This window comes from Vipera berus (genome assembly GCF_964194415.1).
Source record: "Vipera berus genome assembly, chromosome: 2".
Lineage (NCBI taxonomy): Eukaryota > Metazoa > Chordata > Lepidosauria > Squamata > Viperidae > Vipera > Vipera berus.
The window spans coordinates 48270725-48298653 of record NC_138203.1 but is presented as its reverse complement, the minus strand read 5'-3'; positions in this window follow the sequence as shown (position 1 = coordinate 48298653).

Here is a 27929-nt window from a genome sequence, read left to right as displayed (position 1 = left end):
TTAAACATCAGAAGATCTGAATCAAAAATATTTTTAAAATATTATGTAAGCTCAGTGACTTGATTTGATAATTTCAGCTGTTCACTGCTTCAGGCTATCTTTGTCATGCTGTCAGTGTGTCTTTCCTTCTCATATTGGGAAAATGGAAAGTGATGCATTAATATATAGTTATTTGAAAGCTGCAGTGAAGGCTGACATCATTTTTTATAAATATATAGAAGGGGGATAGTAGATAAAAAAATAGGAGGAGGAAGGCATGTTGGTATGTTTGCAACCTTTAGTTGTACATAAAAAAGTGGGATAAAAATCATTTGTATGTGTTTGTGTATATTTTGGCACAGAATAATTAAAACTGATAGGATGGAACTACCAGAAAGCTACATAGCAGACACATACATCACATGCAAGTACCTTGGTATCTCACAGTCATATAGGAACCATGAGGAGGTAAGGCAAATGGCATCATCCAAGTACCACAAAAGAATAAGATAGGTCCTGAAAAACACCTCAAAGGGAAGGACAAGATCCATGACATCATCATGTATGCCCTTGCCAATCAACAGATACTTTCTGGTATAGTGAACTGGCCAAAGGTGGATGTGGAGATGGCCGATATGAAGACCTAGAAGCTCCTTACAATGTACAGAGGTTTCTACCCTAGTCCAACATCTAGAGACTGTACACTAGCTGGAAAGAGGATGGGAGGGATTTGGTGAGTGGCAAAGCTACTGTCTGGATGAAATCCAGAGCATCCAAGAGTACATCAGTAAGATGGAACCCAAAGATGAGCCACTGAGAAAATACTAAGACAGCAGCAGACATAGGGAAAAGATCAAGCAGAAGAAATGCCATGGCAAAACAAGATCCTGCGTGGGATGTACCACTGACAGATAATTGGAATAGCTGATATTGGGAAATCTTACCAATGGCTGGAAAGTGCTGGGCTAAAAGACAGTACTGAGCACTGATCATGGCAGCACAAGAACAGGCATTTAGCACCAGATCCATAGAAGCAGGGGTCTACCACTCTAGACAGGACCTGATGTGCAGACTTGCAGAGATAGTTCAATATATAGTCTTAGGATGTAAGATGAAGGCAGAAACAGCATTACATTGGACAGTTGTTCGCATTGTGCATAGTATCCATAGTATCAGATCCATCAAAGCAGGGACCTACCATGCTAGACAGAACCCAAGGTGCAGATTGTGTAGGAAGACCTCAGAAACAGTCCGAATAGATTGTGACAAGGTATAAGATATAGGTAGGAACAGCATACACTGAATGGCCTGGTGTATTTGCTAAACTCTCCCAAGTTCAGATGGGGGATTCCATAGAATGTTGTGAAAAATAACAGGACTAAAAGGCTGTGGGTCTTCAAATTCAAATGGACATGGAGGTACTAGCCCAGAGGTAGGCAACCTTGGCTCTTTTATGACTTGGGGACTTCAACTTCCAGAATTCCTGAGCCAGCCATGCTGGCTCATAAATTCTGGGAGTTGAAGTCCATGAATCATAAAAGAGCCAAGGTTGCCTACCCCTGTACTAGCCAAACCATCAGACACATGATTGTAGGAAAGAGCCAGAAGACAATGTAATGGTAATTACATGTGGCAGTGCCAAGTGAGAACAATATCAGGGAGAAGGAGTATGACAAGCTGGAGTAGTAGTAGGGCTTGAAGAAGGAATTAGAGAGGATGTGGAATGTAAAGGCCAAAGTGGTCCCAGTGATGGTAGGAGTACTTGGGGCAGTGTCTCCTAAGCTGGGAGAGGAGCTCCAACAGATTATAGGACCAATATCAGAACTTTCTGTCCAGAAGAGTGCAAGCTAAGATGCTGTGCAGAACCCTCAAGCTTCTAGGCCTTTGGTAGAGGATCCAAGATTGAAGAAAATACATACTACCCATAGGGTGCAAAAGAATTTTTTTTTAAATTAATACTCTTGCTGATAAAAAAAAATAAGATAGGGCCAACTTATTTTCACCTATTTGGTCTCATAGGCTGATTTCATTTTAATTCCTACAGAACATTAATCAACTGATCAGAATTAGAGATATCTTAATTGTACAGTTTTGATACCTATTATAAAATTATGAAAGATATACTGTATACAGATTCCAATTTATGATCCATAACAGGCCCTAACAGAGTAGTATAATCAGAAGCAGATATTTTTTTAAAAATCTGTGCATTTTCAAGGAGTAGAAACTGTTAAGATTGAAATGTTAAGCTCCTCAGGGTGCAATGGTTCAAACATAGAGGGAAGGTTGACTCAGCCTTCCAACCTTCCAAGGTCGGTAAAATGAGGAGCCAGGTTGTTGGGGGCAATATGCTGACTCTGTAAAGCACTTTTAGGTTCTCCCGCACATGCGTGCTAGTCGTTTCCAACTCTAGGGGCCAGTGCTCATCTCCGTTTCAAAGCCGAAGAGCCAGCGCTTGTTCGAGGACGTCTCCGTGGTCATGTGGCCGGCATGACTAGATGCCAAAGGCGCACGGAACGCTGTTACCTTCCCACCGTAGTGGTCCCTATTTTTCTACTTGCATTTTTACAGGCTTTCGAACTGCTAGGTTGGCAGAAGCTGGGACGAGTAACAGGTGCTCACTCTGTTACGTGGCATTCGGGATTCGACCTGCCAAACTGCCGACCTTCTGATCAACAAGCTCAGCGTCCTAACACACTGAGCCACCGCGTTCCCTACGTAAACCACTTAGAGAAGGCTATAAAGCATTATGAAGCGGTATGTAAGTCTAAATGCTATTGCTATTGCTAAAGGGCAGTATGTGGAACCTGCTCAAAGTCTCTATTTCTACAAGTTCAGCAGGACACATGGAGCCTAGAGAAATGAAAAATCATGCCTTTCTATTCATTTTCATGCCTGCATACACTTAGAGATTTTTATTTCTTAGCAGTTGTGCTGAAGATTCTATTGTAAATATTGCTGCAGTTAAAAGACCCGCCTTTTAATATTGCTGCCTGGGCTTGAGTGGCAATGTCTGCTTTGCACCTCAGAACTGAATTGAGTGAGTTGAATAATTTTTATTTTAGAACACACATCTGCCTCATTCTGCTCATGCATTAGGAATAGGAAAATGTGACATGACTGGAAACTGTATTGCCAGGGCTCCTAGTCAGAAGATAACTCCCAGCTTGTTTAAATGAATATAGTTACATTCTTCAATGCAAAGAGCCTGGAAATGAAGAGGGTGGTTTTTTGAACTCTGGTTTCCATCTTTCCATACTTTTTTTGTTTGACAATTAAAGGCAGAATTATAAGCCACCCAGAGTCACTTGATTGAGTTGTGTGGCAATAAATAAAATAAAACAAAGAGCCCTTCCCTTTTATAATGGGAAAACCTGAAAGGTGATAGGATTACACCATAGCAAGTTTGGCATTAAAACTTTCTATCTCTACAAGACTTTGTTTCCATGTATCACAAAACTGAGTCAAATCTTCAGAGTAGTCTTATATAAGTTTTTAAAAATAAGAAACATTACAACTAGTGCATTATTTCTACTCCCAGGTAATTTTCCATTCACCTCTATTCAAGACAACTTACAAGGAAATATCTCAATGCTACTGATCAGGTGATATATTACGTCCTTTCTGCTATTCCATTGCATCTATTTACTAACAATAGTGTGTGTGTGTGTGTGTGTGTGTTTCTGTGTTGTGTGAGCTTGCTGCCATGTTTTCTTACTTGCCATTCTATTATTAATGCCAAATATGTAGACAGGAATGTTTCCATATCTTGGCAAATTACAGACAATTCAAAAACCTGAAGATATTTCCCACCTACCCAGAACATGTAAACTGACACGGGTTATTCCATCCCAGCCCATCTCACGGGCAACCTATCACTGAAGCCCTCTGGCACATTACAAAAATTAAATAATTGTGACTTTAGACCATCCCAGCAGATATTTCACATCTTTCTTGCCCATCTTTCTTGTGTGGATTATAACATTTCTGTTGTTTCTTCTGTGGGCAATTAGCATCTTTAAGTGCATTATGCTGATAGTTATTACATCTCCTTCTCACATAATGTTACTGCAATAGACTACAGTGTGAGTGGTGCAATCTTTTCTATTGCAATGAAAGGTGAGTGTTGATCACTGGAAAAGTGATCAAAGTCTGTCTTGAGACTGAGACATGACGGGCAGGCACAAGGACAATGTGAGCTTATTTAATTTTTGATTGTTTTTGATTTATTTGGTTTTGTGTATAAAAATAAAAAGTATCTTATTTATGTCTGCTCACTGTAAATATATAAATGAATCTTTATTTACATTTCGTGTTAAAAACACACCATACACCAACAAAGAAAAAAAAAACATTTACAATATGCAAAAAACGAAGAAATCAAAAAAATTGAAAACCATTTCAAAAATTTCACAATTTTCACAACTAACAATTATATTCCACTCATTAAGTCTCTTATAACTATTCAACTCCAAAGCTTATTCATTAACAAAGACTATATCACTTCATTTTTGACCAACCTCCAAGCCACCCTCATTTCTTTAATCTTTTATCCATCCAAATATACCATTTATTCCATGATAGAAATGCTGGTGTCTCTTCTTTACCCTTCAACTTCTTGGTCAATATGTCTGCTTCTGCACAATCAAGTATTCTCCTAATTATAACTTCATCCGGCGGGGTATGATTTGCCTTCCAAAATTGAGCATACCCCATCCTTGCCGCCGTTAAGATATGTAAAACCAAATACCATATTTCCTTCTTAATATTTCCAGGCCTGGAGCCAAGCAGATACGTCTCTGGTTTAAGATCAACTAAACACCCCGTGATTTCTTCTATCCATTTTTGGATCCTCATCCAATATCTAACCACTTCCGGACATGTCCACCATAGGTGATAGTATGTGCCAATCCCTTTACCACACTTCCAACAATCGGCCGACAATCCGGGGAACATTTTGGAAAGTCTAGCCGGAGGGAGATGCCATCTATAAAGCATTTTGTATATGTTCTCCTTATATGACGTGGAAACCACCAGCCTCATATTACTCCACCAAATCTCTTCCCCTCACTGTAAATATAAATCACTCATTAAATGCAGAGCTTTGATAGGTTGCATCTCATTGGTAAATATGTTTGCCTAGTGTCAAAATGGCTTTCCACTTTGCTAAGGTATAATGTGTTCATCTGGCTGTTTATAAAATGTCTTGCTTGTGTATGGATCAGGCAGCAATTGACTATGAAGGCTGTAATAACCATTAATCAATCAACACCATCTTAAATCAGCTTGTTAGTCCACATTTTTCTCAACTATTTGGCCACTTGACTAAGTAAGAATCGTTGAAGATCAAGCTTTGCTATGAAAATCATCTTGCTGAAATATAGAAACACATGTCTGAACAGATGGCACCTCCAGGTTTTAGTTTGGGTCAGCTGGACATGAGTAAGAATGATTTGTGAACATGTTTGTGTATGAGAAGAGTTCTTTGTCTTGCATTCAGTTTTCAGCTCAAATGCTGATCAAATATGGTAAAAAAAACCAGGTTTTTATTTGAATTTTGCCTGCATCTTAAAGGTTACTTGATTTACAATAATGCAGCACTTATGAATGGCTGTTTCATGAGTAGAGCTAGAGGTTTCCAACAATTTATTCTCCATGCTAAAATCTTAAATCAGGACATTTGAATTAATAAACACTCTTAGAGTTCCTAAGATCTAAGAGACCCCATTGGGACTTTTATAATCCAGCAAGCATACAGAATTCTGTTCTTATTTGCCATATAATACAAAACCAGAACGCACACCCAAATCAATGTTTAGGTATATACAGTACTTATCCAAATAAGTCTATTTTAACAATAATTTACCCTACAGGATTTCGGTAAGATTATATTTGCTCTCTAGATTCTTAAATATACTTCTGTCATTGTCAATTTTTATAATACTGCTTCATATAGTTTATAAAAAGTTCCCCAATGACATGAATTGATTTTATGACTCCTCTATGTTGAAATAATGTAATTTACAAGTCAATTTTTCCAGTATAGCAATTTTCCATACCATATTGTGCAAACTTTCAATTGAAATACTTTCTGATGGTTTCTGAAATCAAGTAATAGTAACTTTAGCAGTAGACAAGTGTGTTATTAAATGTTTGTATTCTAATTGTTTATTTGTATTTAAAAACAGACTAGTGAATACAGTTGAGGAATTGAAGCATGTTTACCTTTATTGTCTATATTTCTTCCTTTGTGCATATGTGTGTATTAATATTGATTTTTTTCTCAAGAATTCCATATTATCTGCTCAAATGACATTATAGTTGAATTCTATGTATTACAATGTCGGTATTAGAAGAGAAACAGGGATGTGGTGGCTCAGTGGGTTAGGATGCTGAGCTTGTCAATCAGAAGGTCAGCAGTTTGGCGGGTCGAATCCCGAGTGCCGCGTAACAGAGTGAGCGCCTGTTACTCGTCCCAGCTTCTGCCAACCTAGCAGTTCGAAAGCCCGTAAAAATGCAAGTAGAAAAATAGGGACCACTACGGTGGGAAGGTAACAGCGTTCCGTGCGCCTTTGGCATCTAGTCATGCTGGCCACATGACCATGGAGACGTCCTTGGACAAGCGCTGGCTCTTCGGCTTTGAAATGGAGATGAGCACTGGCCCATAGAGTCGGAAACGACTAGCACGCATGTGCGGGGAAACCTTTACCTTATTAGAAGAGAAGGTAGTCAAGCTACAGCTTCAGAGGGTCCTGGAGAAAACTGATTATTGTGACCTTTTGGAACTGGCTTTCAGATTGGGACATAGTATTAAGAAAGCATTGATCATGTTTGTGGATCACCTTTGGAAGAGCCAGGATGGAAGTGGTACAGGATGGGAGTGATATCTTTCTGAATCACCCACACAAATTAGGAGTAGGGAGCACTATCTTGCAGTGGTTCCTCAGCCATTCCCAATTAGTATTGACAGAAAAAGAGATATCAAGCCCATAGCTCGTGATAAGTGGAATGTCACAGGGTTTGATGCTCTTCCTGTTTAACGCTCCCTATGCTATCCATCTGATAAACTCACAAGATTCATTTTTCTCATCATGCACATGTATATATAACCCATACTAGACTGTTGTTTCTCTGTGTCATATAATATATGTGGGTATATGCATAATTCTGTATTTATTTGTTTATTTTTGTCATATTTATGTAGCGTATATCAGATGTGAACCTTTGAGAGCTGTATGCAATGAAATTTCATTTTAATGTATGCCGACTAGTGTATACTCAAAGTAACAATAAAAGTTATTATTCTAAATCTTCTATTATTCTATGAGATCATTGTATTGGGTCATCAATTAGTTGAGGTTCAGGTATCACTATTACAGTGGCGATACTCAACATTTGCTGATGTTGTTGGGTCTTGCCCTGAGGTTTAGTAGCTTTGGAGCTCTCAATTGGAAAGACCAAGTGGCTGTGGATACTTGAACTATCCAGAATTAGAGAATTTCCATCTCTATTTCTAAATGGGAATGCAATTCTCTTTTGAAGACTGGCATGAAATTGTGAGTTTTCTTGAAGTCATAGCTTCAGATAGGAGAGCAGATATCATCTGTGGCCATAAAGATTTTTTGCACAGATTCATCTTTTATGTCAATTGTGCCCATTTATAGATTGGGAGGCTCGACAGGCAGTAACTGCTGCTTTGATCACCTTGCATGTGGATTATTGAAGACTGCTTAGAAGTTGTAGCTGGCCTAGAATGTGGTGGTATAGGCAATTATAGCTTTGCCCATGTAATACTTCTGCTCTATACAGGTGCATGGGGTATCAGTAGGCTTCTGGAAAAGTTCAAGGTGCAGTTATCATCTATTAAGACCTTTAAATCATAGAACCTGGCAATCCAAGGACTGGTTATCTGTAATGTCTGCCATCCTGTTCAATCTGACAGAAGTGGCATGCTTTGTATCCCATCAGTTTAAAAGTATCATGTGATGAGACCTAGGAAGCAGGCCTTCTCTGACATTCCTTCTGAAATATCATTTTCCTAGATGAATCATTAATAGTCTTCTTCCCAAGCTTGGGTTAGATTGAGTGATAGATCCCTTGCAGAAATGTTGCATGCACATGGTATTATACACTTTCTTGATATCAACATGTGTGTAGTTTAATCTATTTTTAATACTGTGTGCTACCCAGAGTCACCATGGAGTTGGTCAGCACCCACAAGTTGGTAAGTCAATAGGTGAATAAGTAAATATCCCTTTGAGACATATAGTCTGCTTTACTTTCAATTACTTATAAGTAATAAAGGTGGGATAATATCTAATATATGATAGATAGATAGATAGATAGATAGATAGATAGATAGATAGATAGATAGATAGATAGATAGACAGACAGACAGATAGATTCATTGATAATCTTGCTGTCTTACAAAATGATATGTGCTTACACTAATATGAAGGAATTTTTTCATAGGAAATAGTTTGCTCATCTACACATTTAGATAAAATTATATGGCAAAATTTAATTCATTAAATCAGTACCTTGTAATCCAAATATCAAGAACATCTTGGAATATGAATTAAATCTGACGCCCCAAGTTGGTGCGCCATGCAGGAAACCAAGCTAGATAAAGACAAGCCTATCAACATCTGTTTAAAAGAAATGTGGAAATTTAGGATTCTTGAATTTCTTGGAATATGCATTTATTTGTTTGTGTGCATCTCTGTCATCTAACCAGGAATTCATTATTCAGAGCACATTCAGCAAGCAGCAGACAGAGGATCAACTATTTTAATGTTGCATATTAGAGTTTGATAGGAACAAAAGCATTTTCTATTTCATTAGTAACTGAAGCAAGGAAAATATGTTTTACTAGCATTTTAAGCCAGAAATCTTCAAGTAAAATAAAAAACCCTATTATATACATACTTTAATCTTGTTTTTTTTAAATCTGAAAAAGATTTAGCAGGATAATTTTCAATCATGTTCACAAAACAATTTAGCTTGAAAATTAGAATGACTGTAGCCAGTGCATTTAAAAACAGATATTTTATGTTCTTATTGTTCAAATTAAAATGTGGCGGTAGTGGTATAATGTCACTGGGAGCTGTTTTGTTCTTTAGGGAGCTAATCATTTATAAAAGGAATCACGCACAAACTGGGAGGTTACATGTCTATGTATTTAATTGCTGCAAATGGCTTCTTAGTAATTTCGACCAGTGTACAATGAGATCTTTACCAGTGGGTCATATCTGATCATAACATAACTGAAATAACTCTGCAAAAGACATACAACAGATAAACAAGCATGTGATTCTTGTAGCTGTCCTTTTAAAAAGTTATATAATATGGGCAGCTAAGGGCTACTTTAGTGAATAACATTATCCAGTGCTTTTTTTGTAAAAGAAAAAGGTGCCAGAACTCACACATGTCATACAAGCCACCTTGCCTACCCTACAAGGTTCCATACAAAAAAGGTGCCGGAACTCCGTTCTGAGCGTTCTATGAGAAAAAAAGCCCTGACATTATCACAGTCAGCATGGCTCTGGAGTTTGAGAGGAATGTGTAGGGGTTTTTTGGGTGTTTGAAAACTAAAATAAGGCACACACTGCTGGAAAACAGGCTTCAGCCAAAAAGCAGTGTGAAAACACTTTGCTATCCCTTAGTAGCTTGCCACTAAAATATAATAATGTGATTTGGGAGAGTAGTGGCTTGTAAACCATGAATCAGTCTTCTTCAGCACAAAAGAATGCATATCTGTATCCTATTAGTCTCTGTAATCAAGTTGTCTTGATTTCTAGTTGCACCTGAACAATTACTTCCTAGTTCTTTTTTATATATTTTTATTTTATACAGAATGAAAAAAAAACCCAATTGCAAACAAGATACAAAAAAGAAAAAAGTATATAAGATTAACAATAAACATACAACCTCCACCCTGTTTGAATGCTGATAGGTTTACTCCCTTGCATTGTGGGCCGTGGTGGGATTCAGCCAGTTTGCACCACTTTGGTAGAACCGGTAGCTAATTTTTTATTGCCCAGGCCCAGAATGGACTTCCGGAAGTGGCATCCACACAGAGAACTGGTTGTTCACATATTTGAATCCCACCACCGATTGTGGGTAGTACAATGTTATACATTTTTCATCTATGCCTATTAAATTACTGTTTTATATCACATTCTCTCAAATATACAAATCTATCAATCAAATTGACCCAGTAACTGTTCACTGTAAAAAGCCATTAACTGTTAATTCAAATATATATATTAAACTTCAAAGCCTTATGTTAACAGTCCATTATTATATTTAACTCACAGAAACTCCATTAAAGTCTTCCAGTCTTTTATAAACTTATCCAAACCATTGTCTCTAACAAATGCAGTGAATTTTACTATCTCTGCCAATTCAGTCAGTTTCAAAATCCATTCTTCTGCTGTCAAATTCTTTTTTCTTTCCAATAATTATCTCATAATTCTTTAGCACAAACACAAATGATCAAATTTTTGATAGTGGTTTATGCCTTGTCTTTTTAGATACCTTTCCTGGGCAATGGAAAACTACTCTTCTCTTACCATTCTGTTATTCTAGAGCAAACAAAGCAGTGAGTAGATGAACAACTAATAATATGTAGAAGGGTACAGCTGCTATGAGCTGGAAATAGAAGCTCAAGGACTTTCATTCTCGAGGCTTTGAGAGTCACTTTATAGAAAGTGAAATGATAGATAGATAGAAGTATAATTACTGTTTCTTAGTATACATCAGTATAAGCTCTTCACTACATACTGGGCCCATAGCTATTTCTTTTGTATGGCTTTGCTTCAGAACATGCTTTTCTTTTCTGCAACTCCATGTGTACTCAGAGGGAGGGAGGAATCTTATTGAATATCGATGACAGCTGAGCTAACCTCTGAATAAACAATGGGGTCAGGCTACATAGGACTTTCAGGCTATGCTAAACATAAGTCCTATCGATTTTCCTACAATTGATGCTCAAGTCAGTATATATAGATTTTCAACCTTAGCCTATACATATGAGAAATTGTCTCTGGATATTATGCTTGGATACATTACTGTGAAGTTTTTAGTCACTTATCTTCTAAAATTAAAGACTATTTAAATTTTAAATTGGGACTGCTTACAGACTACTTAAACTTTTTTTCAGAGCTACTTTGCTTGATTCCAGAGCGGTTGTTTCTAATGCAAGTGAGTATGAAAAATATGGTGCACAAGAGAGGCTTCACGGTTTTGCACCTATTTTAGGAGTCAGCAGAGGTATCTATTTATTTATTAAATGTGCATACCATCCATATCTCCACCAAATGATTCTGGGCGGCTATACCTATACCTTGCCTTTGAAGACCCTTTCATAATTCTAACTCTCTGATTATTCTGCCAACTGTCAGCACTTCCATCCTGACCAGCTCACTCAGTCTTCCATTCTTCCAAGGTTGGTAAAATGAGGACCCAGATTATTGGGGGCAATATGCTGACTCTGTAAACTGCTTAGAGAGAATGTAAAGTTCTATGAAGTGGTATAAAGTGCTACTTTCAGCATAACCTTCTGTGATAGTGGCTACCCCTTTCTTCTGATTGGTACAAAAACTAGCCAATTGCATTTGCACATTCTGCAAGAAGGTATTTCCCAATGGGCACTGTGGAGAACCTAAATGTAGTCTGTCTCCCCATAATTTTATCCGTCATCATCTGTCGGATAAAATCGCTCGGATTCGGACCGGTTTGGACTCCAGCTGGGCAGAGTCAGGCGATCAGGACACGGGCGGTCTTGTCAATGTTATCTGGGAAGAGTTTGATTCTGTGACCCCTGATGAAGTGGACAGGATTATGGGGAGGCTGAGCTCCTCCACATGTTTGTTGGACCCGTGCCCTTCCTGGCTGGTTTATGCAGCTAGGGAGAGGACACGAGGCTGGCTCCAGGCGGTTATATCTGCTTCTTTGAGTGAGGGTTATTTCCCCACCGTCTTGAAGGAGGCGGTGGTGAGACCTCTCCTCAAGAAGCCTGCCCTGGACCCAGCCGTTTTGAACAACTTTCGTCCAGTCTCCAACCTTCGCTTTCTTGCGAAGGTTGTTGAGAGTGTGGTGGCGCATCAGCTCCCTCTGGTCCTGGATGAAGCGGATTATCTGGACCCCTACCAATCGGGTTTCAGGCCCGGGTACAGCACGGAGACGGCATTGGTCGCTCTGGTGAATGATCTCTGGAGGGCGCGGGATAGGGGACATTCCTCTGTCCTAGTCCTATTAGACCTCTCAGCGGCTTTCGATACCATCGACCATGGTATCTTGCTGCGGCGTCTCAGGGGATTGGGAGTGGGAGGCACAGTTCTTCAGTGGTTCTCCTCCTATCTCCTGGGACGCTCGGAGTCGGTGTTGGCAGGGGGGCAGAGATCGGCCCCTAGGTCTCTCGTTTGTGGAGTTCCTCAGGGGTCGGTTCTCTCGCCTCTCCTGTTCAACATCTATATGAAACCGCTGGGTGAGATCATTCGTGGTTTTGGAGTTGGGTATCATCAGTATGCCGATGATACCCAACTTTTCTTTTCGACCCCAAACCACCCCAGTGATGCCCTCGCCGTGATGTCCCGTTGCCTGGAGGCGGTTCGGGTCTGGATGGGGAGGAACAGACTTCAGCTCAACCCTGACAAGACTGAGTGGCTGTGCATTCCGGCATCCCGGGACATTCCAAATGTTCCATCTCTTTCTATGGGGGGTGAGCTCTTACCCCCCGTGGATAGGGCTCGCAACTTGGGAGTCCTTCTAGATTCACGGCTTACTTTGGAAGAGCATATAGTGGCCGTGACTAGGGGGGCTTTCGCCCAGGTTCGCCTGGTGCGCCAGTTGCGGCCCTATCTGAACCGGGATGCCCTGTGTACAGTCACTCATGCGCTCGTGACCTCTCGCCTTGACTACTGTAATGCTCTCTACATGGGGCTTCCCTTGAAGACCACTCGGAGGCTCCAACTGGTACAGAATGCGGCCGCGAGAGTTGTCTTGGGAGTTTCCCGGTACTCCCATGTTACACCTTTGCTCCGCGAGCTGCATTGGTTACCAGTTGTCTTTCGGGTGAGGTTCAAGGTGTTGGTCACGATCTTTAAGGCCCTACATGGCATGGGTCCGGGTTACCTCAGGGACCACCTGCTGCCGGCATCGACTCCCCTCCGCCCTGTGCGTTCCCACAGAGAGGGCCTCCTCAGGGTGCCGCCAGTCAGGGAATGTCGACTGGTGGCCCCCAGGGGGAGGGCCTTCTCTGTGGGGGCTCCGGCTTTATGGAATCAATTGCCGGTGGAGCTCCGGATGGCACCAGACCTTCGAACTTTCCGTCGGGGCCTGAAGACCCATCTGTTCGAATTAGCTGGTCTGGCCTGATGGGGGATTATGGGCTTTTAATTGTTTTTAATCTGTACTTCTGTTTTAATTGGGCATGGATTTAATTCTTTTTAATTTTTGTATAGTGTTTCTTATGTATGCCCTGTGAACCGCCCTGAGTCCCACCAAGGAGAAGGGCGGTATATAAATCAAATAAACTATAACTATAACTATAATATTGACTGTCATAAAAATAAATGGGAAAGCTAAGAGCAGGGATTAGCAATAGGAACTACCATGTTCTTTACTGTTCAATTTTAATTAGAGGGAAACATAAGATAACTAAGTTCATACTTTTATCAGATAAAGATCTATGTTAGCCTTTAGTTTAATTAGATTAGGGTCTCTTTTTGCTGTTAGCCATGTTTCTGTATGCTTGAACTTTCCTCAGAATAGCTTATAATGTATGTTCTCTGCAAAAATGGGATGCTGAATTTTTAGAAGTTGATTTGAAATAGGACAAGAACATTCAGTATTTATGAAGTAACCATAACTAACAAAAATGTCTATAGCTGAAATATTAATATATATCTTGATGTCTGGGAATATTTAGCATCTCACCTGTTAATATTGATTCTAGGCTAGGAATGGCTATTTTTACACTCAGGAGTCTTATACTATATATAATTGAGCTATTTCCTAAAATAAATGAACACTTTATGTAAAATAGTTAGAATTAAGAATAATTCTATGCAGGGCTCTGCGAAAGTCAAGTTTAACTGAAGATGAATTACAAATACTTTGAACTAAATGTTTTGTATATGTTTTGTTTCACAAGAATTAAGGATGTTAATAGAATGCAGTGAACAAGAAGTAGATGAGTTTAAAGTAAGCAAAATTATTCACTTTATACAAGAATGTGAAATAAGAGAGCATGTTTATAATAAATTTTGTTCTAACGTTATGCTCCACATCAATACAAAAACAAGACAAAAAGTAGATTTATGAGCCACTGAAATGGAAATTCTTTTAGCTAAATACGAGATTATTTCAATAAGGATTAAATGCTGGAACTTATTCAGTCCATATTGAAATGATCTACTAAATGTTTTCCTATTTCTATTTCAGTGGCTCATATAGCCACTGATCATTTCCTAATGTCAAAATGCATGATGTGGTCATCCAACCATTCCTAGCTCAAAGCAACTTCTGCTGAACTTTTCTGCTGCCTATCAAAGTAGTGTTTTATGACTTGTGCTAGCTTAAATGATGCTATCCATTTTGCCTACTCTATGGCAAGATGCCCTCTGCTTCTATCACTATTCAACAATCTTTTTTCTTTTACAAATTCATGGATAAAATAGTGGATATGTGCTAGCTTGCCTTAATTATTTTGCTTACAAGTTCATTGAGGGAAGGGTGAATTAATGACACAATAGACCTATCCTGTTTTCTGACAGAAAGCATGGTAAAGCTTTTATGTTTTTTTTTAACCAGTCCAGGAACAATTTTAAAAAAGCAATCCACCTACATGAGAAATAAAATATGGAGAGAACATCAGTCCATCACAGTGGCTAAGTGAAGGAAGGAGGTGAAATTTGGAAAAGCACATCTTAAGTTGATTTCATTTCTTATGTATAGGAGTCCAGTAGGTTAAGGCTGCAGTATAAGGAATCTCTAAGCCTGTGAAAGCTTAGAATCACCTAGACAAAAATATTATGCCACAGAGCATCATGAGTCTTTTCATTAGAATTTCCTCAATGAAATAACATCTCATCCACACATTCATAGAAATTGCTCAAAATTACAAAGATTGTTGTTTCATTCGTGCAGTTTCTTTCTTCCTGTTTTCAAAGTTCTCACCCACTCCTTTTTCATAAATGAAGTTAAAAGGCTATAATACTTTTTAGAAAAGCATTGTAATAATTAATAAAGCTATGCAAACCATTTGAACAAGATGTTCCTCAAAGCATATTCATGTAAGCCCTTTAGAATGTTGAAGCACTTTGTGTATCTGGCTATTCCTGGTTGTTTACATTTATATGTGCACCCATACATGGTGCTTCTCTTGAGACCACTACCAAATCAAAGCAGTGTACATATACATACTGTATATGAGCAGACAGTTGGTTCAGTCTTTAGAGTAGCTCTGCAGGTCTTCTACACTATGGGACACTTACAGTAGCATAATTTTACAAAACACCTCTTTTGAATACATTGTATGACCCTGGCAGTTAGACTGTTGAGAGACCTAGGTTTAAATCCTTAATTCAACCTAAAGCCGATTGAATGATTTCTGGCCAGTTGCTAATTGTCCATGTATTGCAATTCATACTGCAGCTATGAAAATAAAATTGGAAAGAGAAACTTTTGACTTCTAATACTGTGCCCATATTTAAAAAACAATGTAATTATAATTGCACTGAAAGCATACTGTAGCATAATCTTGCATTCACAAAAGGGTTATTCCACTTGGAACAGGAAAACTGATTCTTCAAGACAGATCCATGAAGATACCATTGGAAAAATAATCTGAATGAAAACATATCTGAACTTTCATTGAAGAAATGTCCAGTGTATCTCTGCTAGGTTAACATTTTGTGCAATATTCTGATTCTCTATAAAAATGCAATTTATGGCAAAGGATATAAAAGTTCAGAAGAATGTTCTAGAAGTTTCATTTCTCTTCAAGGCTTTTGATCCAAAAATGAACATTTTTTTAAAAAAAATCCAACCAAATTAAACAGGAAACACTACCTGTGATAGCCTTGATGAACTTTAAAGGTTTTATTTCTCACAAAGATATATGCTTCTTGAGCAGACTAGACCTTTTTATTCTATTTTTCTCTTCCATTTTCATTCAGTCTGTAGAAAAGTAGTTTTTTGCAAATCTATCTAGTTGAGCCTTAGATCACCAATTGAGTTATTTGATTATTTTAGTCGGTATCATTTATTTATGCCTTGCTCTTTTATTAAGGTCTATCACCCATGAGAAATATTCTGCTTCTGGTGCACCTCTTTAAGTGATTTTACTCCTAAAATCTGGTGAACGTTTATGACAAGTACTCAAAAACTCTTGGTTTTCTGGAGAAAAGGGCTTATTTACATTCTTGTAGCCCATCCTTTATTTTTTACAGTTAACTCTCCCATCTCAGACATCTCAAAATGTCATTTGCAATTTCCAAGTGGAGAGCTCAACACTGAAAATCAGTGAGCTGGGATATTTGCTGGATAGGAATGGGTTGCATCCTAATAGAATAACAGAGCTAGGAGGGACATTGGAGGTCTTCTAGTCCAAACCCCTGCTCATGCAGGAGACCCTATACCATTTCAGACAAGTGGCTGTCCAGTGTCATCTTAAAAGCCTCTGGGGATGAAGCACACACAACTTCTGAAGGCAAGCCATTCCTGAACAAGTTATGCAGAACAGGGCTCCTTTTGTGAACTGCTTTCACAATAGACCCTTTTGTGAACATATATTTAGTAGTTAATTGAAACACATTAAAAATTGTGCTTGAGCAGACATTTATTGGTTTCCTAGGAAATTAACAAAACAATTTTTATGATATTTTCTGTTGAAGCAAGCAACTTCTACCTGTATTGCATCCTCATCTACTAAATTAAAATATTAAATCTGGGACCTAAACATGGCTGCTTACAGGCAAGGTGGCAAGAAAATGGAAGTAAATCTTTTAAGCAGATTTTCACTTCACCTCCTTGGAATATTTTTTCAAGTTGCAATATTTATATCGAACATTTGGTCAATGCTGATATTAAACTAATGAATAGCTTGCCTGTAAGAGACCTTGAAATAGCATAAGGATGTATGCAACTTCTACTTTGGTTAAGGTGTCAGTAGTAGCAAGCTAGCAAATTGTTATACGAAGTATTCCATATGCCAGATTTATTAAATAATTATAATTGAAAGCTTTAGATAAGTGGAGTTACTTTATCTGGGCTTGACTGATGATGCTTAATATTCAATTAAGCATCATGTACTTGGGCTCAGATGCTAATGTGGACCTGAAATGAAGCTTAATGTGTTTGACCCTAGTAACCCAGTGACTTTGATTTTATACGAGACAGATACCTAATGCATTTTATAGAACCAAGGGACTCACAACATCTCTTCATTACTGGGATGAAATGTCCAGTTCATTCTCTAAAAGCTTACTTAAGTGTCCCTAGTCTATTGATTTTTTAAAAAATGAAAAGAATCAAGCTTCAAGAACCTTTAACCTACATTAATTCTTTTTTATTTGCTAATCTAAACAGGAACTAATCACTGGTGCAAAGGATTAACATACACCAGAGACCAGATGGTATAATTTAAGTTTTATTGTAAAGTCCTAGGGGAATCCTATGGTGTGGAATTGGATTAACCTTTTTGACACTCTTTCTAATAACCCAAAGCTACAGTATAAGGCTTAATCTCTTGACACCTTGCATGAATCATCTTCAGAGTACATAGATTCTGAAAACGTGCATGGAAAGACATATACTTTATCAAAACAATATGATTAAATGTTTTCTTGTACAATTACCACTAACTTGTACTGCAGAATTATAATCAGTTATCTTAGTGATTTCCATCCAATCTAATTCTCTCTATACTTATTTTCTTTATGTATAGATAAACATTTAAAAACTCTTAAGAAACAATTCCCAGAATATGTGAAAACAATGTACTCTGTCAAACAACACTTTAAAAGATTTAGATCAACAGATACATTATTCCAGTTGCATAGTTGGATCTGATTAAGTATTTACACATAAAAGGGCGATCCTGATCTCAAATATTTATAGATATCTCTTACTGACAAATGAGATTTATGCATGAGAAACCAGTGGCAGGATTGAAGCTGAAAGTCAATATTTATTGATCTTGGTGTATTGTTTGCCAAATGATCTTTTCAAGATGACATTACAATAATAATTGCATATATTATTTTTAATGCACCTAATTGTAATAAGAAGAGGAAATTTAACCCCTCATCTATTCTTATGACTTTTTTCTTTCCTACTCCAATATTGTTGTTCCATGGAATGTTTAAATAATCTTATTGTTGTGGAGAAAATATAACTAGGAGAATATTTATTTCTCCCAAATTGAGAACATTCTTTTTGGATTTTCATTTTTTCTTTTTTAAATACATTTTTATCCAACTCGGTATGGTACAGTTTTTCAATACAGCTACACAGATACTTAAAATTACAACATTATGAAGAATGCCTGTATTAGTACTGCAGCACATATAACTAGAGACCACTCGGAGGCTCCAACTGGTACAGAATGCGGCCGCGAGAGTTGTCTTGGGAGTTTCCCGGTACTCCCATGTTACACCTTTGCTCCGCGAGCTGCATTGGTTACCAGTTGTCTTCCGGGTGAGGTTCAAGGTCTTAGTGATGGTTTTCAAGTCCTTACATGGCATGGGTCCGGAATACCTCGGGGACCACCTGCTGCCGGCGTCGACTCCCCTCCGCCCCGTGCGTTCCCACAGAGAGGGCCTCCTCAGGGTGCCTCCAGTCAGAGAATGTCGACTGGTGGCCCCCAGGGGGAGGGCCTTCTCTGTGGGCGCTCCGGCTTTGTGGAATCAGCTGCCGGTTGAGCTCCGGATGGCACCGGATCTCCGCTCCTTCCGGCGCGGGTTAAAGACCCATTTATTTGAACAAGCTGGCCTGGCCTGATGGGGAATTACTTAGGGTTTTAATATTTATATATATATTTTATTGTTTTTATTGTGGGCAATAATTTAATTCTTTTTTAACTTTTGTACTTTTGTAGTTTTAAGATATGCCCTGTTCACCGCACTGAGTCCTTCGGGAGAAGGGCGGTATAAAAATTTAATTAAATAATAATAATAATAATAATAATAATAATAATAATAACAGTATTCCATCTTGGTTACTTTAAAATTTCTGTAAAAAAAGACAGTGACTTTACTTTGCTAATTCAGTTAGATCAGGGATATCAAACTGCCGGCCTGTGGGCAGGTTGCATCATGTGGAGGCCGCGCCCACCCCAATCCCAGCAATGCAAAAAAAGTCATGTGATGCAGCGTGAGTTAGATCTTTTTATGGACCAATTCAATATAATCTAATTCAGGCTAACTAGGAATAAGGAATTGTATCACATAACAGTGGTTTAAATTGAAAATTGAAGAATGCTGAGTTTTACACATATATAGAAAGAGAGAGAGAGATGACAAGAGAGATGACATTGAAAAAAACTGATTTGGATAGTTTAAGGATTGTGGTCCTGAGTGCAACTGAATGATACCAATTTTCTACATCCTGGAGCCATGCAGCTGTCACCAAGAGACAAGGGCAGGCAGCAGAAGAAAGGTCTGAATGTTTTCATTAACCAGATGGTTACAGAAAAATACGTCTGGTAGGTTGCAATAAAAGTAGAATCTAATTTGTTGGGATTGAACTGATGCAACTGATACAAAAGAAATGGCATAGCATGGATGTTGCAAGTCATGGTTTAACCACAACTATTGCTGGCTGATTGCTCAATAGGAGTAGAGTGGCTGCAAACCTCTAAACTGTTGCCACTTCTGATTAAAATAACCATAGAAGGAACAGGTTGACACGACATGGTGATTGGAAAATAGACTGAAGAAACTTCCTTTTGAATTGCATTCTTAAGAGAAATTCCTGTTGCTGTTGTTTTTGGGTACTTTATCTGAAACAAATAGCATGTTGAACAAAATATACTGTGTGTTTATTGCTCTGCCTCCCCTAATATATGATTCTATGTTATCAGCTTTTGACTGCCAATTACTATTATTAAATACATAAATAATTTATTATTAAATAAACAATATCTCAGATGAGATCTCTGATAACTGGGTCCACCTAATTTTATGATCTCTTAACAATTCCTATGGGATTGCCTTGATCTCTTCCTAGTATCATTTCCCCCTAATTCTTTGTATTCTACTCATGAATATTTTGGAACAAGGACATTGGTTAAAGAATTAATTCAACCCTTATCATCTTTCTTATCTGTTGAACATTTGAGACCTTGTTAGGTATCTTTCCACTTTGAGAAATATAGTTAATTGGGATACAAAGCAAAGACATTTCTTCTGTAGGCCGTACATAATGCAATTCCTTTCCATATGAAAAAAGATATAATTGGCTTTCTCTTTTCCAAAGAAACTACAAAGACCTGTGTTCTCAATCTGCTTTACTGTGCTATCACTGTTTTAAACGTTATTTGAAAATGAACTTTTATTGTCTTCTAAGTGTATTTAATGATATTCATATAATTTTATAAAAGTATTTATTATATTGATTGGGATAATCACATAAGCTGTTAGAATTTAATTTTAAAGAAATATTGAAGAATCATATCTAAAATAATATTCAAAATATCATTGGTATCTAATAACTTCAGCTTACTTCCACTTAAAAATAATATTTGCATTTTCTCCATCAGCTACAGCTACAGGACACCACACAACATTTATTTATTTATAGAACCACCACATGGATATCACAGGTACAAAAGAAATTTAAGCCTCAAACAAAGCTGCTGTGAAGTTTTTGCAGAGTGGTTCTTTCCTAAGACTTGAGCAATTTCTGTAAGTTCTGTAATTTTGGAATTTTGTTTAGAAATTGTGTAGTTCATAGCTGAATTTTTCCAATCTGAAATATAGAAAAAATAATAATGGTTCATATTATTATTATTATTATTATTATTATTATTATTATTATTATTATTATTATTATTGCTATTATTATTATTATTATTATTATTATTATTATTATTATTATTATTATTATTATTATTATTATTATTATTATTATTATCATCCCTGATAATATTTATCTTTACATAAAATCATCCATAAACTATGGGCAAATCTGTGTTCATCTCTGAATGTTCACTTTCAAACTAAAAGTCTTTCCTGCTTCTGGATGATAAAAAAGTCATCTGTTAAGGATGTTTGTGGACAAATTCTCTTGCTTGTACTCACTGGCTTAATTCTCCTTTTCCATATTGATTCATTAAGAGTTCAGATAAGTATTGTGTCCTTGCAATGTGTAAGTACTAGTTTCATGATTCTGTTTATAGCCCATGAATTGAGCATAGTTTCTTTTCAGAAAAGAAATAATTTGTTTAATTTGCTCTGCTTATGTCTGTTTGTTTGTCCATGTGCATCATCTTCCCTTTATCAATGTTTGTGATATGCTAACAACTAAAATGAATGACCAATGCTACAGGGAAAGACTATCTATTGCAAATGAATTATCATTTTTTCATAAATGAATAACATGAATAAAATCAAAATTATATAAACTGTACTGCAACTAAACAAGAATAAATAAACAACATTGTACCCTTATTTTTTCATATTTTTTGCTAGGCATGCTTGTTCTGAATCATATGAAAAAGGTTTTTCCTATTGTTTTTCCTCTGTGTGTCACCAAAATGAAGGAAATGCACAAGAATGGCCAAATCAATAGTCCCTGTAATGATAATATATCAGATGCACAAACTTTAATATTTTTGTTTTTCTACATAAAAAAGATTTGGGAATGATGTTGGGATAATTTGATTTCACACATACAAACAGACTTTTGTTGTTGTTTATACCTTTGTGCTATTATATTAATTAGTGATTTCAATGCAAATGAAGGTAAATATGTGTGTCCCAGGATAGTATTGCAGGATTCAATCTGAGTTGATCACTGGGATCAAAGGTTTATTCTTCTAAGCTTTTGGATTTGTGCTGGAGCCTATCAGCAGGGAACTTTTCTTTCTCCAAAATATGTGCACTGGACTGTTCTACACATTATATTTATATTTATTTTATTACATTTATTATTATATGGCTCCTGACTGAGGAGAACTGTGAGAGTGGTGGTTAGACTGGTTAGATATGGAAGACCTGAACTCATTGGTAGCCTTTCATTGCAATGAACAAGGATGTGCATTCAATTTCCTAGCTACTACGATTGTTGGCCAAGCAAAGCAATGGTTCAAGCCTGGGAAACAGGCTTCAGTCAATAGGAGTGCTGATTTACCTCCATCCTATCAGATACATAGAAGCAGAAGGTACACTGACATAAGGAAACAACAATTAATAACTTAATAGCCAGCCATCAATAACATAATTAATAATTAAAAGCTACACACAGCCAGGAGTCATATAAATATAACATGAGGAACAGCCCAGTGTACATATTCTGAAGAGAGAGAAGTACCCTGATGATGGGCTCCAGCGTGAGCCCAAAAGCTTGGAAGAATAAACCTCTGGTCCCAGAGGCTGACTCAGATTGGATTCTGCAGTAATTTTAATGCATTTGGTTTTTAATACATTTTTTTGTGTTCTGTCTATTGCAGAAAGTACAAATCAAATCAAACAGCAAATGTATATTTTTATGTGGGTGGAAGTTTGTTCTCCAACTTGTGGATTGGTTTCTAAATGTTTTGTTACCAGGCTGGTAACATCTTCAGTGGAATTAAACAAATCATACACCACCTACTCACTAAACACCATACCCACAAAGATGACTGCCACAGAACACTCCATGTCCACAGAAACCATCATGAAACTTCTTGATGTATGCCTCAACACATATTTCATGTTCAACAGGAAAATCTACCCTAAATTCTGCTGAAGATGTTACCTAGCTTGGTAACAAAATGTTTGGAAACCAACCCACAAGCATGGAGAATGAATCTTCACCCTCACCCTATAACTGAGTTACAGATATTCGCCACCATATATGTTTATCTTAATCAAAACAAAATTGTTATCATTAGGATAGCATTTCTGTGGGTTAGAGTTAATGTCTTGCTTATCTATGGTTCTGGAGGTAAGGAATAATAAAATCTTTTTAGAAGACCAATCTGTTCCTGCTTGGAAGAGTCAGCTAAATTAATTTCCAATAATCTCTCATGTTATCCTTTAAATTATTTGTAGTGATATTACTAGAAACTACAACTATAAATGATCTTGAAGTTCACTCACCTAGTCAGACTAAGTGAAGAGACTGAGATTTTTCTGCTAGTGGATAAATCTACTGTACAACAATAATCAGATGAATTGCTAAAACCTGCTCAACAGCAACTGCCACAAAGAGACATGGACCAAATTTTATGGAACTGTTTAATTTGGGATTTAGCTTTAATTCTTGTGGATTTCCATTTTGATTGCTAAGTGTCTGATGTTTTATTTTGTGATACCTTCGTGCTTTCATTTATTTCAAACTGCTGTATGCTATTTTCAATCTCAGACTGTAAATACACATTTATGTACATATTTAAATAAAAGACTTCATTTTTAAAAAAAAAAAACGTGAATAAATTCCTTCGCAATCTTAAAGCTCAGTCAGCACATTGACATTTTCTGGTCGTTTTCTTGATGTAGGTTGTTTCTTTTTTACAGTTTGTCATGTGGGAACCCTCCTATTCTCCTGTCAGTAGAAAGTTTCAGTGGGAATCTTTGATATGCCCTGAGAGCTGCCAGATCTTTTTTAGTTCACATTTCCAGGCCAAAAGCAACTCTTTAAAACCAAGATCTGAACTCCAGTTAAAAAAGGGCAAACTATTGGTCTCTGACAACACAGCTGACCTTCTATTGTTTCTGCACATCTGAATCCCTGTATAGATAGCTGAGACCAAAGATGATCCATGACCTTGTAGCTCCCAGATTTGCTGAGATGACCTTTAATACTCAGCTGAACCTGAAATATCTAATAATTTCTGACAGAAGCTATATTTCAGGGAGTTCTCCTTCCATTGCTAGTTTGTTCTTTTTTCTTCACATCTACTATTTCTTTTTCAAGGGAAATACATTAGGTATATTACTTGTTTGTACATTTCAAATATACATCAGTCATTTCTTCATAATTATTTAATAAACCACTAGAGCAATACAATAAAATGTTAAATTTGGACATAAATTACTGTGCTTTTGCACTGTAGCACATTTACAGGAAATTTCAGGTGGTCCTTGTTTAATAGCCATTTGTTCAGCAACTGTTCAAAATCATGATGGCGTTGAATGAAGGGATTTAAGACTTATGCCCTAAAATACAGCCACTGTGGTGTTCATGCAGTTACATGATCAAAATTCAGGCACTTGGCAGTTTGCCTGTACTTATGACCAACCACAGGGGTGGTGCAACTCTTTTACCCACCTATCACACCTCCATCTATTCTTTTAAATGACCAGGAAGCTCCAATGGTGCAGAACAAAACAGCCACCACCCCATTAAGGGCCAAACACCTGCAAGCCCTCAAAGCAGATGTCCAATGGAACACAAGCATTCCAGAGGCACCAAGGGTATCTGTGGTGTGAAGCAGACCTCCCCCATGAAGGAGTGCCACTTAGGAGTGTAGTGAAAAGAGGCATTTTAGGATGCTTTTGCTCAGTGATTACCTTTAACATTTGTTTTTCTTCCTCTTTTGCACAAAGTGTCAGGCTGGACGTAGCTTGAAGGAATCGGACTAAAATGGTGAAGATCAGCTGCAAGGTGGAATGCAGGAAAGCAAGAGTAGTTGGGCTGGGGCTTTCATGCATTCAGTTTTTTTTTGTTTTTGTTTTTTTGGGATGGAGGGTGCTTCATGAAGACCATTGGAGCCTCCTAGGCATTTGGAACTTCCTGTTTAATAACCTCTTTGCTCAACAAGATTCTGATCCCAATTGTGGTTGTTAAGTGAGAACAACCTCTTACAGGCCTGCAAGAATTTTTAAAAATGTCAAAATTCTTGGCCTCTTGCTGGAAAACAGCAGACTTTCCAGGAGGTGCATACTTCATTTCAGTAGGAGAGGCATCAAAGAAATTCATTTCTACTAGTTCATATTCACTTTGATGGAAGAGAATTTACTCATTTTTGCCTTTTAAGTAAAGGCTAATTTAAGTAAGAAATATTTAAGGGCTTCTGCTTTTAAACACAGCATGATTCAAAAATTATTTGGAAGAAATGTTTTGAACCATGCTTAATACAACTCATCTCTGCTATTCACTAAAAACACATTTTTCAGGCTTCCAAGTGAATCTGAAAAAAAGGATGCTATTGCTTTCAAAATTATATTTGCTTTAATTAGTGGATACCTTAAAACAACTGGACCTTTTTTCAGCCTCCCAGAATAATAAATGGAAGAGCAGTGCTTCTCCTATGAGGTCCAAAGCACTTCTAAATTATTTCCAAAATGTATCCAGTCCTACTATTGTGATTTTTGAAATAGGAACATAGAAATATACTCACAACTATGGCTGCAATTTTTGCATAATATGCTACAGAAAACTGAGTTATCACCAGGCAATCAAGCAGTAAACACAGCCTAATCAAAGAACTACAAGGAGAAAAGAACAAAAGTACTAACAGAGCAAGATAAAAACAAAGAGCAAACACCACTCTCTTCTAAGCACTGAACATGTTACCTAGTCAGGTAATGAAACATCTGCAAACTACCAAGCTCAGAGAGCACCAAGGATTCCTCAGTTCAACACTATTCTACTGGAAACTGAGTTATATTCTGTGAGTCTTTCCTTATTCCAAATTCATTCCTAAGTATATTGTTTTCCTGGCATACAAAACCTCATTGTCCACTTCCCAACATCTTCTGGTTCCTCAAAATACTTTTTCTCTCCATATGTAATGTCAAATTTATACCATAGCATCAATTCACCAAGACTGTTAATTTTCTTTGGAATAGTTAAACCTACCTGAAACATTTAGACTTTGCAAGTCATATATTTTAAGTGCTACAATGGTGCATTTTCCCCCCATTTTGGGAAGCAAATAAATAGTGAAGCTAACAGATATTCCTAAATTTAATTAGGAGCTGCCCAGAGTTGGCTGAAAGATGGGTGGCTATATAAATGTTTTAAATAAATAAGTAATGTTTTAAATAAATAAGTAGTTCATTAGAACTTCATTTTATTACCAAATATTTTTTTAAAAAACTGAAAAGTTTATGCAGAGTTTTTTCTGAATAACCTTCATGAATGCAAAACAATCATGAAGATTGATTTGTTTATTTGTCAAATATAGGTCTTTCCATCCCATTCTTAGAGTGAAGTGTACATAGGTGGTGTACAGTGAAAAGTATAGAAACATAAAAACCATATAAAAATGCAGTACAACAGTAGAACGAGTCTGTAATGTATTGGGCTTTCTTGTTAACACCACGTGGTAACGGCTGGTAGGCTGCTGGAGCAGGGACCTAGCTAACAGCTCCAGCATCTCAGACAACCCATCTCCAGTGCTGCTATTGGTTGCCCCCAGGTGGCAATAGGTTGCTTCAAACCTATTGGCCGCCATCTAGGGGCCAGAGTATAAATTGCTGCATTTGCAGCCCTGTTCTCTAGTTCAGATCCTGCAAGCAATAAACCATGATCTTTGCTGAACTCACTTGCCTTGTCTTCATTCCTGTGCAACAAACCCAGTACACAACACTGGCGATGAAGGTGGGGTCCTGCTTCTCTGTCAAAGCTGAAAGTCACTACGGGAGAGGCAGCACACTCCTGGCAAGAAAAGCAAATTTCCCCCCCTACGGTCGGCTAGCTAGGCCACACTAGCGACCACGTGCTCAGAGGACCAGTCCCTGGGCAATGGAGAGGCAGGATTTGAAGACGCTGAGATCCAGCCACAAAGACCAGCAGAATGCCCAAGGTCAGAAGGCTGCGAGAATTTGACATCAAGCAACCAGAAAGATGGCCCTTGTACCTGTCCCAGGTTGAGAACTACCTTTGGGCGAACCAGGTTGCAGAGGATGGACTGAAGGCCGCCACACTGCTTTGTGTGTGTGGCCCAGCGACATTCGATCTGGCTGAAAACCTGTTTGTGCCCACACCGTTGGAATCCATCTCCTATGCTGAACTGAAGAAGAAGCTCAGAGAACACTTCCAACCCAAGATGTCAGTGATTGCATGGGGCTACGCCTTCTAACAACGAATACAGCAACCGGGAAAGACTGCATCCGAGTACATTGTGGTCTTGAGGCAGGCCGCACACCTGTATCGATTTTCAGATGTTGAAAAGTGACTTTGAGACCGGCTCATCTGCGGCCTCCATAACAAAGAGCTGCAACAAAAACTTTTTGCGAGAGAGGTCCTGTCGTTTGCAGATGCCCAGAACGAAGTCATGGCGGATGAAGCTGCCAGTGGAGCCGTCCAAACGATCCTGCCTGCCAGAGCGATGCAACGCAAAGAAGCCGTCCACCATGAGGATGCAGAACTCACTGAGGACTCTGAAGAAGAAGCCAAAGTCAACAAGTTGCACAGACAACCCGACCAACAGCTCCACAGCAGCAAGCAGCAAGAGACTACTTATAAGGCAGATCTCTTGCCTAGATGTCCAGATTGTGGTGGCTGCCACCAACACTCAGACTGCAGGCTCCGGACAGCCATGTGCCGGGGCTGCGGAAAAACCGTCCATATTGCATCAGTTTGCAGATGTCACCAGAGGGACTGGCCATTGAATCGCCAGTCGGAAGATCCAACCAGGAGAGGTACCGGGGCCCTGGGGCTGTTCAGTGTGGGGTTTTGCTCAATCCGTAGAAGTGTCTGCCATACTGGGGCCCTATGCCCCTTTAAACCCAAGTATAGATTTCAGGTGGAGCTGCAAGGGGTCCCCTGTAAGATGGAGCTGGACACAGGCT